The sequence below is a fragment of the Dendrobates tinctorius genome, unplaced genomic scaffold, assembly GCF_039654945.1.
Source record: "Dendrobates tinctorius isolate UK_male_01 unplaced genomic scaffold, ASM3965494v1 ptg000028l, whole genome shotgun sequence".
Classification (NCBI taxonomy): Eukaryota; Metazoa; Chordata; class Amphibia; order Anura; family Dendrobatidae; genus Dendrobates; species Dendrobates tinctorius.
The window spans coordinates 3,496,989-3,513,418 of record NW_027361696.1 but is presented as its reverse complement, the minus strand read 5'-3'; the positions used below and the strand labels follow the sequence as shown (position 1 = coordinate 3,513,418).

General features: G+C 47.2%; 1 protein-coding gene across 4 annotated transcripts in view; it reads left to right on the top strand.

The window, feature by feature from the left end:
- Nucleotides 1–16,430, top strand: part of KCNJ1 (potassium inwardly rectifying channel subfamily J member 1) — a 95,445-nt gene that overhangs the window by 23,263 nt on the left and 55,752 nt on the right. Inside the window, exon 1 of one of the 4 annotated variants that reach the window (XM_073570002.1) lies at nt 1,009–1,061. The exons of the other annotated variants lie outside the window; for them this stretch is intronic. The gene's annotated coding sequence lies outside the window, so the exon portion shown is untranslated. Of the gene's footprint in view, nt 1–1,008; nt 1,062–16,430 lie in introns of those variants that run through there. 4 annotated transcript variants of the gene reach the window in all.

Sequence of the window (16,430 nt, the reverse complement as noted above, 5' to 3'; positions counted from 1 at the left end):
GTGCTGTATCACTGGGCTTATAAAGAAGGCAGTGACTGATCTAAACATATGAAGGGGCGACTTTTTATCATCTCAGTCTCAAAACACCAGCAGATTTTGGAAGAGACTAAAAAGACAATCCATTCATTCTTTGCTCCAAAAACAAAAAAAAAAAACAACAGCATTTCCACTAGATGTAAAAAGTTTACGTGTCCTTGTAAAATACCAGGTTTTCATCATGTAAAAAAATAAATAATACCAAGAAGGATTATTTCAAAACTTTTTTTGCCCATAATCTGTAAAAGTCAACTGAAAAATAAACTGAAATATTTTCGGGTGAAAAAAGTAAAAAAAACAAAAAAACAAACCAAAATAACGTGGTTGCATAAATCTACATTAATAATTTGTTGACTAGCAATATATTTATCAGGTACACATTTGCAAATACTCTATTGTAACCCATAAATAGGTGTGGGTTTTGTTGTCACTGCAACAATTACATAGTACTATTTGCACCTATGTGAACTTGTTACCTGTATAAGGTCACCAGGGACAAAATTGTAGATCTGCACAAGGCTTGGATGGGTCACAGGACAATAGGCAAGCAGCTTGGTGAGAAGCAACAACTTTTGGCACAATTATTAGAAAATGGAACAAACCCAAGAGGACTGTCAATCTTCCTCGGTCTGGGACTCCATACAAGATCTCACCTCGTGGGGTAAGGATGACTCTGAGAAAGGTCAAGAACAGTCCAGAACTACATGGGAGGACCGGGTCATGTCATGGAGTTACCGCGACAGTGTGGAGCCAGAAGACTGCAGCATCTGATTGCTCCTACTCAGGCGCTGAGAAGAAGCACTTCTCCTTCATTTTAAATGTTTTTCTTCTGGCAGAACAGGGGTTAATCGGCCATGTTGGAAATCCCTGTGCTCACAGCTGTGCTCAGTTAGCCACTCCTTTTCCCTTTATAATCTGGGCTCTGTTAATAATCCTCATCAGAGCTAGCATTTGTTGCATCGCTATTGGTGGGAGAAGAGCACATATGTGAAAGAGAATTGAAGGAGTTATTAGTCACTTGCTTGGTTTGTATGCTTGGTAATTCCTTATCCTTTTCTGTTTTGGTTTATTCCCCTACCTTCACACCCTGCTGCATTCCTTTGTTATATAGGAGTGAAATATTTTGTATGTCTGGAGTTTTCCTTTTCTGTGTAGCCTTGTTTGTCACGTTGGTGTACTACGCTGCCCAGTAGCACCCCCTTTTCCCTGGGGAGAATAGATGGAGGGCTAACAGGAGATAAGGCAAGGGCGGAGACCCAGCATCCCATTTGAATTATCTCGGTGAGCAGGGCGAGCTATGGCGCCCCCTAGTGTTAGGGACAAGGAAGGAGCCCCTGGTCCCTGGTGACCCGACAGCTATGTTGTGATGTTAAGTCTGACCGTTACCATTTTATCTGATCCATGATGGATCCTATCTCTACTCTGATGGAGCAATTGTGGCAGCTCAGTCTGGAGGTGGCGGGTTTATGCACAGTGGTTTTGCAGCACCCTAAGGCTATGTCCACACATTGCGGAATTGCCGTGGAAATTTCCGCGGGAATTCCGCAACTCCCTGCCGCAGGAAATAGGCTAGAATTCCGCATACGTAAATCCCGCGTATTTCCCGTGTTTTAACTAGCGTTTTGCAAGCGTAATTGGCTTGCAGAATGCTAGCGTTTTCCAAGCAATCTGTAGCATCGCTTGGAAAACTGATTGACAAGTTGGTCACACTCGTCAAACATAGTGTTTGTCGAGTGTGACCAACTTTTTACTATTGAGGCTGCCTATGCGGCATCAATAGTAAAAAGATATAAAGTTAAAAATAATAAAAAAATAAAAAATGGTGTTTTTCTCACCTTTCGGCGTCCCGTGCAGCGTCCCGATCTTTGCGATGCTCCCGGCAAGTCCCGTTCCCAGCGATGCTTTGCGACAATGACCTTTGACGTACGAGAGGAGAATCTCCTCTCCTCCAAACCCTGGGTACCATCCGCACATGATCCGCTTACTTTGCGCATGGTGGCAATAGCCACATGCAGAAAGTAAGCGGAACAATGCATTCCTATGTGTGCGGAATTCCTGCGATTCCGCACAAAGAATGGGCATGCTGCGTATTTTTCTGTGATGCGATTTTGCCGCAGAAAAATATGCAGAATTAGCACAGCATGAATACAATGGCTTGCTTATTTTATGCGTTTTTGCCGCAAAAAAAGCGGCAAAAACGCATAAAATACGTGGGAATTTCGGACATGTGCACACAGCCTAATACATCTATTGTAGGAATCTTGTCTGTGAGGCAAACCATAGTGGAACCCAAGGTCGCGTTGTCTGACAAGTTCTCTGGGAGGCATGACAAGTTTGTTATTTTCAGAGAAACCTGTAAACTGTACTTCAGGTTACATCCTGTGTCCTCAGGTAGAGAGGAGCAACGTGTGGGGATAGTAATCTCGCTCTTTCAGGGGGTCCCCCAGGCCTGGGCGTTTTCTCTCCCGTCTGACTCTCAGTCGCTTCAGATGGTGGAGGGATTTTTTCTGACACTGGGCCTTATATACGATGACCCCCGTCTCCTTAGCCAAGTCCACACTGCGCCAGCTTCAGCAAGGAGACCAACCTGCGGAGGAATATTGCTCTGAGTTCCGGAGGAGGGCCACGGATACCAAGTAGAATGGCCCTGCACTCCGTAGTCAGTTCTGTGAGGGGCTTGCAGCAAGGTGAATGATGCCTTAGCTCGGTATGAGAGTCCTGACTCCCTTGAGGTAGCCATGTCTCTGGCGATCTGGGTTGATTGACATCTTCGCCAGGGACATAGGGAGTCATCTCTGTGTGCGGGAGGTCTGGGGTCAAGGGAGGTCAGCACTGAACCTACTGAGAAAACTAGGCAGGTGGGTGCGGCATCACATTCTGGTAAATTGTTTGTCGTCCAGCGTAAGGGGGGAGTGTGTTTCTTTTGTTGTAAAAAGGGCCACTTCGTGGACATGTGTCCTTCCCGACCACTTAGTAAACAACCTCCGGAAAACTAGATGGCCTAGGTTGAAGGGAGGTTTGCAACCCGGGTGTACTTATCACCTGTGTGGGTATAACAGTTTTTTTCTACCCGCCTTAATCCACATGGGTGGAATTAAATGGACATGTCTGTATTTCCAGACAGTGGGGCAGGGTTTAATTTGATCTACGCTAGGTACGTCCAGGTCCAAGGACTCATCCCACATACTTTGTCCAGACCAATACCCATAATCACCATAGACTCCGCCCTCTTGATACAAGAGCACTTTACTCAATTTGTCTGAGACTTGCGGCTTCAGGTGGAGGCCATGCACACTGAGGTGTTAAACTATTATGTGCTAGAGGGTCTGCCCTCATCTGTGGTACTGGGACTTCCTTGGCTCGCTCTGCACAATCCTGTAGTGGTTTGGTGGACTCGGGAAGCAGTAAAATGGAGTGGGTATTGTCAAGTACACTGTTTGGCTACCCTGTTGGCTAGGGTGGATATCCAGTCTGTGCCTAGTTACCTGTCGGATTTTGGGGACGTGTTCTCTAAGCAGGGGAGTCAAGAACTTCCTCCTAATCGTCCTTATGATTGTACCATTAATCTCGTTCCTGGTTGCCAAGCTGTCCAAGAGCAGGCTCAATGATATCTCTAGTCTAGAGAGACAGGCCATGAAGGACTACATCGCGGAAAGCCTGGCTAAGGCTAGTTTCACATTAGCGTTTTGAGGCGCAGCGCACGCTTGCCGTTAAGCTTCGCCGCCTGCCACGACTCCTCCGGTGAGCTCCACCTATGGGCGCATGACACTGCATGCGACCTGCGTGCCCTATCTTTAGCATTGGGTACGCAGGCCGTGCGCAGGTATGCTTTTGCCGGCGCATGCGTCCTTTTGACGGTGCGCCGACCTGCGCCAAAAGCATTGTGTTGCATTTTGGTGCAGCCAGCGCACCGTCAAAAGGACTCATGTACGGCAAAAGTATACCTGCGCACGGTATGCGTATCCAATGCTAAAGATAGGGTACGCAGGTTGCATGCAGCGTCATGCACCCATAGGCGGAGATGACCGGAGGAGGGCGGAGCTTAGTGGCAAGCGTGCGCTGCGCCTCAAAACGCTAGTGTTAAACTAGTCTAAGGGTCATATCGGACCATCCTCATCCCCCATTGCTGCATGGTTCTTTTTTGTAAAGAAAAAAGATGGGGGATTACCCTCTTGCCTGGATTTCCGGGAACTCAATGCAATCACTGTCCATAATCGGTATCCGCTCCCTCTTATTCCAGACCTCCTTAATCAAATTGTAGGGGCAAAGTGGTTCTCTAAGATGGACCTCGGGGAGGCAAATAAACTTATCCGCAAGAGGAGGATGAGTGGAAGACTGCATTCAATACGCCTGAAGGACACAGTGAGAATCTGGTGATGCCTCTTGGGTTGGCAAACGTGCCAGTCGTCTTTCAACACTTTATAAATGACGTCTTTAGTCACCTGGTAGGCAGATTCGTTGTCATCTATCTGGATGACATACTAATTTATTCACCTGACCTTGAGTCACACCAGATACATGCAAGGCAAGTCTTACATATACTTCGAGACAATAAATTGTATGGCAAACCTGAGAAGTGTATGTTCTTGGCTGAGGAGATTCCTTTCCAAAAATGTGTTGTTTTCCACTGGTTTTCGCATGGATCTGGCGAAAGTCTGGGCAGTTTTGGATTGGGATCGTCCTGAGTATTTGAAGGCGTTACAAAGGTTTTTAGGTTTTCCCAGCTACTACCGTAAATTCATAAAGAACTTTTCAGTAATAGCCAAACCTCTTACGGATATGACCAGAATGAGGATGGACTTCTCCAAGTGGTCCAGTCCTGCCACGGAGCGCATTTGATACTTTGAACGAGGTGTTTTTCTTCTGCGCCGATTATTATTCAGCCTGACGTCTCGTAGCCTTTTATCGTTGAGGTCGACGTGTCTGAGGCGTGAGTGACTGCTGTATTGTCACAGGGTGTGTCTCCTTGTAAATGGCAACCATATGCTTATTTTTCTAAAAAACTGTCACTGGCTGAAAAAAGTATGACATTGGTAACAGGGAACTCTTAACAATCAAATGGGCTTTTGAGGAGTGGCGTCATTTTTTGGAGGGAGCAGTTCACCCAGTGATGGTAATCACAAGAATCTGGTATATTTGGAATCGGTGAAACGCCTAACACCTCGTCAGGCCAGATGGGCATTGTTCTTTACTAGGTTAAACTTTTTAGACACTTATTGGACGGGGAGCAAAAATATTAAGGCAGATGCCTTATCACACTGCTTTCCTGGGGGAGGAGATAAGTGTGAACCGGTACCTATTCTTCAAAAAAGGGTATGCTATGGTGTTTATATGCTCCCATCTGGAAAGAGAGGTTGTTGACGCTCAGGGAGCACGCCCCGCTGCCTGTCCACTTGGTAAAAGGCTGTATACTGTCATGCAATATATGAGGAGGCTGTGTGGGGCTCAATCAGTATATGGGGAGGCTTTGGGGGCCTCATGCAGCATATGGGAGACTGTGTATGGCCTCATTCAGTATGTGGAGAGACTTTGGGGCTCATGGTGTATATAAGAAGGCTGTGTGGGGCTCATACAGTTTATGGGGAGGCTGTGTGGGGCCTCATGCAGTATAAGGGGAAACTGTGGCTCATGCAGTACAAGGGGAGGCTGTGTGGGGCTCATGTCATACATGGGGATGCTGTGTGGGGCTCATGCTGTCCATGGGGAGGCTGTGTGAGGCTCATGCCGTACATGGGGAGGCTGTGTGAGGCTCATGTCATACATGAGGAGGCTGTGTGGGGCTCATGCTGCATATAGGGAGGCTGTGTGGGGCTCATGCCGCATATAGGGAGGCTGTGTGGGGCTCATGCCGTATATAGGGAGGCTGTGTGGGGCTCATACTGCATATGTAGTAGGCTGTGTGAGGCTTATGCTGTATATAAAGGGCTGTGGGGGTTCAAAGATATATAGGGGGCTGTCAGCATGCTTAGTTATTCTCAATATTAAGTGAAACAATTAATATTAATAAAATAAATTGATTAGAATTTCAAGCTATTGGTTCGGCCCTCCACAACAGTCATGGTCTCTCATGTGGCCCCTCGGGAAATTTAATTGCCTACCCCTGGTATAGAGTATAGAATACCATAAAGTATATAGTCAGACCTAACTCCACATACCCTGTTAATTGCACATATTAGTAAAATAAATCTGGATAATAATAACGACCTTACAAAGCAGTCAGTCTTAGAAGTAGATATTGGAGTGAAATAAATATACATGTGGACTGTATGCACAGCAAGTATAACAGAAAGTTGTCAGGATACAGAGGAATCAATTAAAAGAGGGATATAGGTTTACAGGCCATGGCTAGTGCTGTAAAATGCAACTAAGAAAATGTCAGGAAAATCCTCCTAAAAAAGCAAACCTATATGGGGTGAAACAGAAATTGCTGTGAATGGTGGTGACTGTGTGTAGGGTTGGTGGGCCGGGCTGGGGGGTGGTCCCTCTGTATACCGCGCAGTGACGTACAGACACAAGATAGAGGCAGGTTTCGGGTGCAACAAGTCCAAGTTTATTTTCCACCGTCCGACTGACGGCCCTCACAGCACACCGCAATATCTTTCTCACGGCCCTCCGTGTCCAGGGCCGCTTCACACACCGTACTTTACACCAGGGACGTATTTATACGTACCGCCCCTTTTTCACTCTGTGACGATCCTGTCAGCTCAGTCACTGTGGCCGCCTTAGGCCCATACACCATCAGCACTTTACTGGTCAGTTTCGTCGTTCCAAATATGGTGTCCTTCACCCCGTGCCTCGTCTATAATGTGGTTCTTCCTGTCAGGACCACCCTCCTGACGTTCTATCTCCTCAGTCCCCCTACTTTGGTTTTCCTCACAGTGCACAAACTGTCGTAGTCCTCCTGTCACTGGAGCTCCCCCTGGGGACTGGATCTTTCTGGAACCCTCCTGTCAAATTTATATCATTCCGGGTTCCCTGTAACTCCGCCCCCCATGACCAACGGTTTCCTAAGCCCTAAGCTGATGTCAAATCCTTTGCTCACACTCCTCCCTGCCCTCTAATGGTCAACCCTAGGTACTGCACGTCCACTACACTTTCTCAGCTGTTTCCCCACTGTAGTAACTGACACCTGTCTAAACTGTGAAAACCTTCCTTTCTCTATTCTGACAAGTCCGTCAGGTCACCTTCCCCACATGTGCACTGATTGCTTTGTCACATGAGGGTAAATGTGATTGGTTAAAGGGAACCTGTCAGCAGTTTTGGCCGATATATGATATGGTCACCGCCTTTCAGGGCTTATCTACAGCATTCTATAATTGTGAAAACAACCACATCTCAATTACAGGAGGCTGTTCAGACTAAGGGCTCATGGAGACATCCATGCAAATCTGTCTGATCTAGGACTGCAATGAACTGACTGGTCCCGGCTTTCCTGACCTCTATGTGACAGCCTAATAGAAATATACCAGAATGAAATATCAGGAATAGAAGTAATTCTGCGCTCTCTGAAGTCAAGACAATCCAATAGTAAAGTAAAATGTAAGCTTATTGTCAATGTATTTCAGAGTTGCACTGACTCCTTATTTAGGATAACCATACTTAAGCGTTTGCGTTTTTATATTATATATACGGTAATAGAAATAATATGGAACAATGATGTTTGGATCAGGAGAGCCATGACTAGTCTGTGCACTGCAGGCCGAGATCAGACCAATTAGCACGGACATCTACAAGAGCCTTTATGCAAATCGCATTATTTTAGTTTTGGTATTTTTATTTTGTCCCTCAAATATCGCTCATAATCTGCACAAATGCATTTGAAAAAAAACTGATATCTTTAAGTGGAAACTAAATGATTATTCTTGCTAGGAATTTTATACACAGTGTTACAGAACCCACCAGCACACCGAATAGGAGATGTATGCCCTTAATGCAGCAACCGACCAGGTGCGACCCCCTGGGCAGAGGTAAACAAGATATCCCACTTCTGACCTCCCCCCACCTTTGTAAATCCCAGCTATTGTAATGTAAAGGGCATGTCACACTAAGAGATATCGCTAGCAATATCGCTATAACTAGTGACGTTATAGCGATATTGCTAGCGATATCGCTATGTCTGATACTTACCTACGACCGGCTCCCCCGCTGATTATCGCTGATCGCGCGAGAACGTTCAGGACTGTTTCTCGTCGTCTGCTTCCTGCGGCGAGGACGAGCGACGCGTGGAGCCGGGCGGGAGGACGCAGGATCGCCTGGTGTGACAGGTATGTAGCGACCCCCGTCCCCAGCGATGTCGCTGGTGAGATCTGCCTGTGTGGCAGCTCACTAGCGACCACGTAGCGATGTACCAGCGATCCTGACCGCGTCATATCGCTGGTCGGGATCGCTGGTACATCGCTAAGTGTGACAGTACCTTAAGTCTGGCGTCTTAATTGGAGCCTGTTATCTACTGGCACGACACACATTGATTGTCCTGCCCTCTGTATGTATATATATTCTGAGACCAATGAGTAAAATGTTGTCACACTGGAAATACATGGAGTAGCAGTGATCTTTTATATGTTCCCTTGTTACTTTTGAGCCAGCGTCCTTCATTCAGAAGTGAGGAAAACCAGAGTGGACCTCCTGAGAAATGAGGTGGTAATGTAAAGAGGTATTACAGCACAGAAGACCCTGTCACACTGGGGGCAGACAGCGGGATATGATACCCCGTCTATAGGAGTAAAGGACTGAATGGAAAACAACTACCAGAAGTTAAAGAGGAATACATTAAAAGACCTGGTGGAAGCTCGAGGGTTAATCGCCAGCAACAAAACAAAAGCAGATTTGATAGCAGCCATCATGGAACACGACAGTGCAGCACCCTCCAATGTGAACATGGAAGAGACTGAATTCTAGAGGGAGGTAAAGAGCAGACTGGCGTTCTATGGCCCAAACCCTGCAGTAGAGATTGTAAGAGAGGTGATGGCTGATGTGCGTACTGATCTGAAGGAAAAGATGGTAGAGCGGACAAGGATAGAGCTAGCCAAGATGGAGATGGCAGAGCGGACCAAAGTAGAGCTAGCCAAGATGGAGATGGCAGAGCGGAGAGAGGAGAGTCAGCGAGCAGGGGGAGCTCTTGCCTAAGCCCAGGTATCGTCAGCAGTAAGCCACAAAAAATCCAGTATAATGCCTTCTGACAGTTGGGGGAGGCAGAGGAAGACATTGATGGCTTTCTGCAGGACTTTGAGCGGCAGTGTGCCCTTCATCAAGTGAAGCCGGAGGATTGGGTTCAGGTTCTGGCTAGCAAGCTGACAGGCCGGGCAGCGGACGCCTATCGCACGGTATCTGATGAGAACTGATGGACTATGAAGTGATTTTGGCCCGGTATGCGCTGACACCAGAGGCATACCGCCAAAAGTTCAGCGGACTTATAAAACAGGTAACAGATACCCATTCTGAATGGGCCTGTAAACTACGGCGGTCACTGCTACAGTGGGTTCAAGGGAGCCAAGCAACCACTAAGGAGGACGTCCTCCAGCTCTTCTTGTTAAGAGCTATTCTTTACTGGACTAAACCCTGAGACACAAGAATGGCTTCGGGACAGACGGCCAATGACTCTTGAGGAAGCCGCTCATCTGGCCGATGAACATCATGATGCCAGGAGGTCTCAGTTGTCAGAATCAAAGACTGTCACTAGAGGCCCTCCCATGGGTCTGGAGGCCCCTAAACCACAGAAGATTGTCGGGGGACCAGCTAAAACCCTGGCTTACCAGAGTCCCCCTGGGGTGCGATGCCACACCTGCCATCAGCTGGGCCACCTGCAAAGACAATGTCCCAATTGGACTCAGCGTACACAGTGGCCAAAGGCGGGAACGGCTACCGTCAACTGGGCCGCTGTACACTACTACCAGGGCAAAGCTGACCCGGCATTGGGGCTATGACTAATCTGGGGATGAAAGAGATGGAGGAAGTGCTGCATGAAGTAGACCCCGTGCAGGCAGCCCGGGCAGATAATCGACAACAGCAGCGACAGGTCGTGTGGGTTAATGGGAAATGTATGCAGGGACTAAGATTCCGGAGCAACTTTGACCCTTGTGAAGCCTCATCTTGTCCGGGACCAAGAGAAGGCAGACTGGACAGTGGCCGTCCGTGTAGCAGGGGAAGCCATACATCGACTGCTCACTGCCAGGATTCACCTGAACTGGGGAGTCGGGGATGGCCTTTTTGAGGTCGGCCTGATGGAGGATTTGCTTGCAGACATTTTGCTGAGAAATGACTTCGGGCCCATGTTGTCTGCATTCTTGGTCGCCCCTCTGGCTGAGACCTATCTTGTGACCACCCGGAGACCAGCTCGAGCTGCGGAGGCGAAATCACACTCAGAGGAGGCCCAGGTAAGACACCCCAGCCCTACACGTATCCCCATAGCCAGACAGATTTCTTGGGCCACTCCAGCTGAGTTTAAAAGGGAGGTACTTGAGGATCCCTCATTACAGGGGTATCGTGGGAAGGCACAGGAGGGGAGAGGAGTACTGGAAGGGGAACAGTTTGTGTGGCATCAGTGACTCCTCTACTGGGTTACAGAGCAGCTATACACCGGGACGAGCCCTACTATAAAACGACAGCTGGTAGTTCCCAAGAAGTATATGTAGGAGCTACTGTGAATCTCCCATGACATACCCTTCGCCGGGCACCTCGGTGTCAGTCGCACCAGGCATCGTCTGACGCAAAACTTCTTTTGGCCTGGGGTAACCTATGATGTTCGTCAGTACTGCCAGACCTGTGACAGTTGCCAGCGCACTGGCAAGAGGGGAGATCACTGCAAGGCCAAACTACACCCCCTCCCCATTGTGGAGGAGCCATTTAGCTGAGTAGCAGTCGACTTGATAGGGCCGTTAGCCAAACCCAGTCCGTCAGGGAAAAAGTATATATTGACAGTGGTATCCAGAGGCAGTTGCATTACCTAACATACTGGCAGAGACAGTGGCGGCTGCCCTGCTCCAGGTTTTCTCACGGGTTGGATTTCCCTGGGAGGTTATCTCGGACCAGGGTACCCAGTTTACAGCAGAGGTTACCAACCAACTGTGGCAGCTGTGCGACGTAAAGTCCATTAGAAGCGCCCTGTACCACCCGCAAACCAATGGGTTGTGTGAACGTTTTAACGGAACATTAAAACAACTCATTGGGACTTTTACCAGGACCTACAGGGACTGGGAGAAATTCTTGCTACACCTCCTGTTTGCCTATCGGGAGGTGCCCCAAGAATCCACGGGGTTCTCCCTGTTCGAACTGTTATACGGGAGGCGGGTAAGGGGACCCCTAGACTTAGTGCGAGAACACTGGGAAGTGGAGGGAACCATAGAAGGGATACCTATTGTGCCCTATGTGGTGGAATTCCGGGACCACCTACAGGAGCTGACTCAGGCTGTACGTGGGAACATGCAGGCGGCCCAAAGGCGCCAGCGCGTATGGTACGACAGGAGGGCCAGAGAACGCACCTTTGAGATAGGACAGAAGGTCCTGGTGTTAGAACCAACTAGGCAGAACAAGTTCAAAGCTGCATGGCAGGGGCCCTACCAGGTAGTGGGGAAAATAACCGACACCACCTACAATGTCACCGATTGTGACGACCCCAGGGTTTTCCGCATGTTCCACGTGAATATGCTGAAGCCCTTCCGGGAGCGCACTGAAGAAGTAGTAGCCATCTGTGCACCCGAAGCAGAGGATTTAGCAGGACTCCCCTTGCCTGATGTCTTAGGGGAGAGGACTCAGTCTAAAACATGGGACCAGGTACACTTGGGAGAAAACCTAGGGCCCCGGGAGAGACAGCAGGCGGAGGCGTTGTTGAGGCAGCGACAGAGGATGTTTTCAGAGAGACCGGGGTACACCCGCCTGGCACAACACAAGGTTGAGACCCAGGATCAGACCTCCCTGAGACAACCCCCCTGTCCGCGTCCCTGAGTCTGTATGAGAAGGGATGTGAAAAGAGATGTTGTGTATAGGGGTCATTGAAGAGTCAGTCCCTGGGCATCCCCCGTAGTGTTAGTGCCCAAGAAGGATGGGACTACCCGGTTTTGTGTAGACTATCGCAAGCTAAATGAGAAAACGGTGACTGATTCGTATCCCATGCCGCATGTGGATGAGTTGTTAGACCGGCTGGCGGGGGCAAAGTATTTTTCCACCATCGATCTACAGTCATATGTTAAAGTTTGGGCACCCCTATTAATGTTAACCTTTTTTCTTTATAACAATTTTGGTTTTTGCAACAGCTATTTCAGTTTCATATATCTAATAACTGATGGACTCAGTTATATTTCTAGATTCAAATGAGGTTTATTGTACTAACAGAAAATGTGCAATCTGCATTTAAACAAAATTTGACCGTGCAAAAGTATGGGCACCTCAACATAAAAGTGACATTAATATTTTGTAGATCCTCCTTTTGCAAAAATAGCAGCCTCTAGTCGCTTCCTGTAGCTATTAATGAGTTCCTGGATCCTGGATGAAGGTATTTGTGACCATTCCTGCTTACAAAACAATTCCAGTTCAGTTAAGTTTGATGGTCGCCGAGCATGGACAGCCCGCTTCAAATCATCCCACAGATGTTCAATGATATTCAGGTCTGAGGACTGGGATGGCCATTCCAGAACATTGTAATTGTTCCTCTGCATGAATGCCTGAGTAGATTTGGAGCAGTGTTTTGGATCATTGTCTTGCTGAAATATCCATCCCCTGCGTAACTTCAACTTCGTCACTGATTCTTGCACATTATTGTCAAGAATCTGCTGATACTGAGTTGAATCCATGCGACCCTCAACTTTAACAAGATTCCCGGTGCCGGCATTGGCCACACAGCCCCAAAGCATGATGGAACCTCCACCAAATTTTACTGTGGGTAGCAAGTGTTTTTCTTGGAATGCTGTGTTTTTAAGCCTCCATGCATAACGCCTTTGTGTATGACCAAACAACTCAATCTTTGTTTCATCAGTCCACAGGACCTTCTTCCAAAATGTAACTGGCTTGTCCAAATGTTCTTTTGCATACCTCAGGCGACTGTTTGTGGCGTGCTTGCAGAAACGGCTTCTTTCGCATCACTCTCCCATACAGCTTCTCCTTGTGCAAAGTGCGCTGTATTGTTGACCGATGCACAGTGACACCATCTGCAGCAAGATGATGCTGCAGGTCTTTGGAGGTGGTCTGTGGATTGTCCTTGACTGTTCTCACCATTCTTCTTCTCTGCCTTTCTGATATTTTTCTTGGCCTGCCACTTCTGGGCTTAACAAGAACTGTACCTATGTTCTTCCATTTCCTTACTATGTTCCTCACAGTGGAAACTGACAGGTTAAATCTCTGAGACAACTTTTTGTATCCTTCCCCTGAAAAGCTATGTTGAATAATCTTTGTTTTCAGATCATTTGAGAGTTGTTTTGAGGAGCCCATGATGCCACTCTTCATAGGAGAATCAAATAGGAGAACTACTTGCAAGTGGCCACCTTAAATACCTTTTCTCATGATTTGATACATCTGGCTATGAAGTTCAAAGCTCAATGAGGTTACAAAACCAATTTAGTGCTTCAGGAAGTCAGTAAAAAGTAGTTAGGAGTGTTCAAATCAAGAAAATTATAAGGGTGCCCATACTTTTGCACAGGTCGAATTTTGTTTAAAGCTGTTGCAAAACCCAAAATTGTTATAAAGAAAAAAGGTTAACATTAATAGGGGTGCCCAAACTTTAACATATGACTGTATGCAAAGGCTATTGGCAGATCCCCCTAAGTCCTGACGCTATTCCCAAGTCTGCATTTGTCACCCCGTTCGGCTTATTCCAGTTTCGAGTTATGCCATTCGGGATGAAGAATGCCCCTGCGACCTTCCAGAGGCTGGCTGACCAGCTTCTGGATGGTCTCCAGGACTATGCTTGTGCCTACCCGGATGACATCGCCATCTACAGCGCGACATGGGATGAGCATCTAAATCACCTAGAGACAGTATTGGACAGGATCCTCAAGGCCGGAATCACCTTGAACCCCAACAAGTGTCACGTGGGCAAAGCAGAGGTTCAGTATTTAGGACATTGGGTGGGAAGTGGGAAACGGCGACCAGAACCAGCCAAGATTGAGGCCATAGCCAAATGGCCCACCCCACGCACTAAAACCCAGGTCATGGTGTTTCTAGGGACAGCAGGGTATTATAGGAAATTTGTCCCCAATTACAACAGAGTAGCCAAGCCCCTCACTGATCTGAGCCATAAGAACCTCCCCCCGCCACGTAACCTGGACCCCCGAGTGTGAGGAAGCCTTCTGCCAGCTAAAGGATGCCCTCACAAATACCCCGGTATTGGCCGCACCCGATCCAACTAAACGTTTCCTTGTTCACACAGACGCTTCTATGTTTGGATTGGGGGCAGTGCTGAGCCAAGTCGGGCCGGATGGTCAAGACCACCCGGTAGCTTACCTGAGTCGGAGACTATTGCCCTGCGAAGTAAGCTATGCGGCCATCGAGAAGGAGTGCCTGGCAGTAGTATGGGCACTCAAGAAGTTACAAACATATTTGTATGGACGACAGTTTTCCCTCCTAACGGACCATAATCCCCTAGTAGTGTGGCTTAATCGGGTCTCTGGAGACAACGCCAGATTATTGCGGTGGAGTTTAGCTCTACAACTTCTAGACTTCACCATCCACTACAGACCCGGCAAACAAAATGGTAATGCCGATGGACTAAGTCAACAAACGGAACTTGTACCAACCCCATAGACTTCGGTCATCCCCAAGCCGATCCGTTAAGGATCACACTGTGTATGCCGATCGCGTCGCTGAAAAGGGGGAGCCGAGTGTAACAGGGTCTTCTGTGCTGTAATACCTCTTTACATTACCACCCTGTTTCTCAGGAGGTCCACTCTGGTTTTCCTCACTTCTGAATGAAGGACGCTGGTTCGAAAGACTTTGTAACATGGGAACATATAAAAGATCACTGCTACTCCATGTACACTGCGTGCATAATTATTAGGCAAGTTGTATTTGAGAGGATTCTTTTTATTATTGAACAACAACTATGTTCTCAATCAACCCAAAAGACTCATAAATATCAAAGCTTAATATTTTTGGAAGGTGGAGTGGGTTTTTTTTAGATTTGGCTATCTTAGGAGGATATCTGTTTTTTCAGGTAACTATTACTGTGCAGAATTATTAGGCAACTTAATAAAAACCAAATATATACCCATCTCACTTGTTTATTTTCACCAGGTAAACCAATATAACGCAAAATTTAGAAATAAACATTTCTGACATTCAAAAAAAATCAGTGATCAATATAGCCACCTTTCTTTACGATGACACTCAAAAACCTTCCATCCATAGATTGTCAGTTGCTTTATCTGTTTACGATCAACATTGCGTGCAGCAGCCACCACCGCCTCCCAGAAAATGTTCCGAGAGGTGTACTGTTTTCCCTCCTAGTAGATCTCACATTTTATGAAGGACCACAGGTTCTCTATGGGGTTCAGATCAGGTGAACAAGGGGGCCATGTCATTATTTTTTCTTCTTTTAGACCTTTACGGGCCAGCCATGCTGTGGAGTATTTGGATGCATGTGATAGAGCATTGTCCTGCATGAAAATCATGTTTTTCTTGAACGATACCGACTTCTTCCTGTACCACTGCTTGAAGAAGGTGTCTTCCAGAAACTGGCAGTAGGTCTGGGAGTTGAGCTTCACTCCATCCTCAACCCGAAAAGGTCCCACAAGTTCAACTTTGATGATACCAGCCCACTCCAGTACCCCACTTCCACCTTGCTGGCGTCTGATTTGGAGTGGAGCTCTCTGCCCTTTATTGATCCAGCCTCGGGCCCATCCATCTGGCCCATCAAGAGTCACTCTCATTTCATCAGTCCATAAAACCTTGGAAAAATCAGTCTTAAGAAGATATTTATTGGCCCAGCCTTGACGTTTTATCTTATGTTTCTTGTTCAAAGGTGGTCATTTTTCAGCCTTCCTTACCTTGGCCATGTCCCTGAGTATGGCACACCTTGTACTTTTTTGATACTCAAGTAACGTTGCAGCTCTGAAATATGGCAAAACTGGTGGCAAATGGCATCTTGACGCTTGATTTTCCTCAATTCATGGGCAATTATTTTGCGCCTTTTTTTATCAACACGCTTCTTGTGACCCTGTTGGCTATTTGCCATGAAATGCTCGATTGTTCAGTGATCACGCTTCAAAAGTTTGGCAATTTCAAGACTGCTGCATCCCTCTGGAAGACGTCTCACAATTTTTGACTTTCCAGAGTCCGTCAAATCTCTCTTCTGACCCATTTTTCCAAAGGAAAGGAAGTTGCCTAATAATTAAGCACACCTTATATAGGGTGTTGATGTCATTAGACCACACCCCTCCTCATTACAGAGATGCATATCACCTGATTTA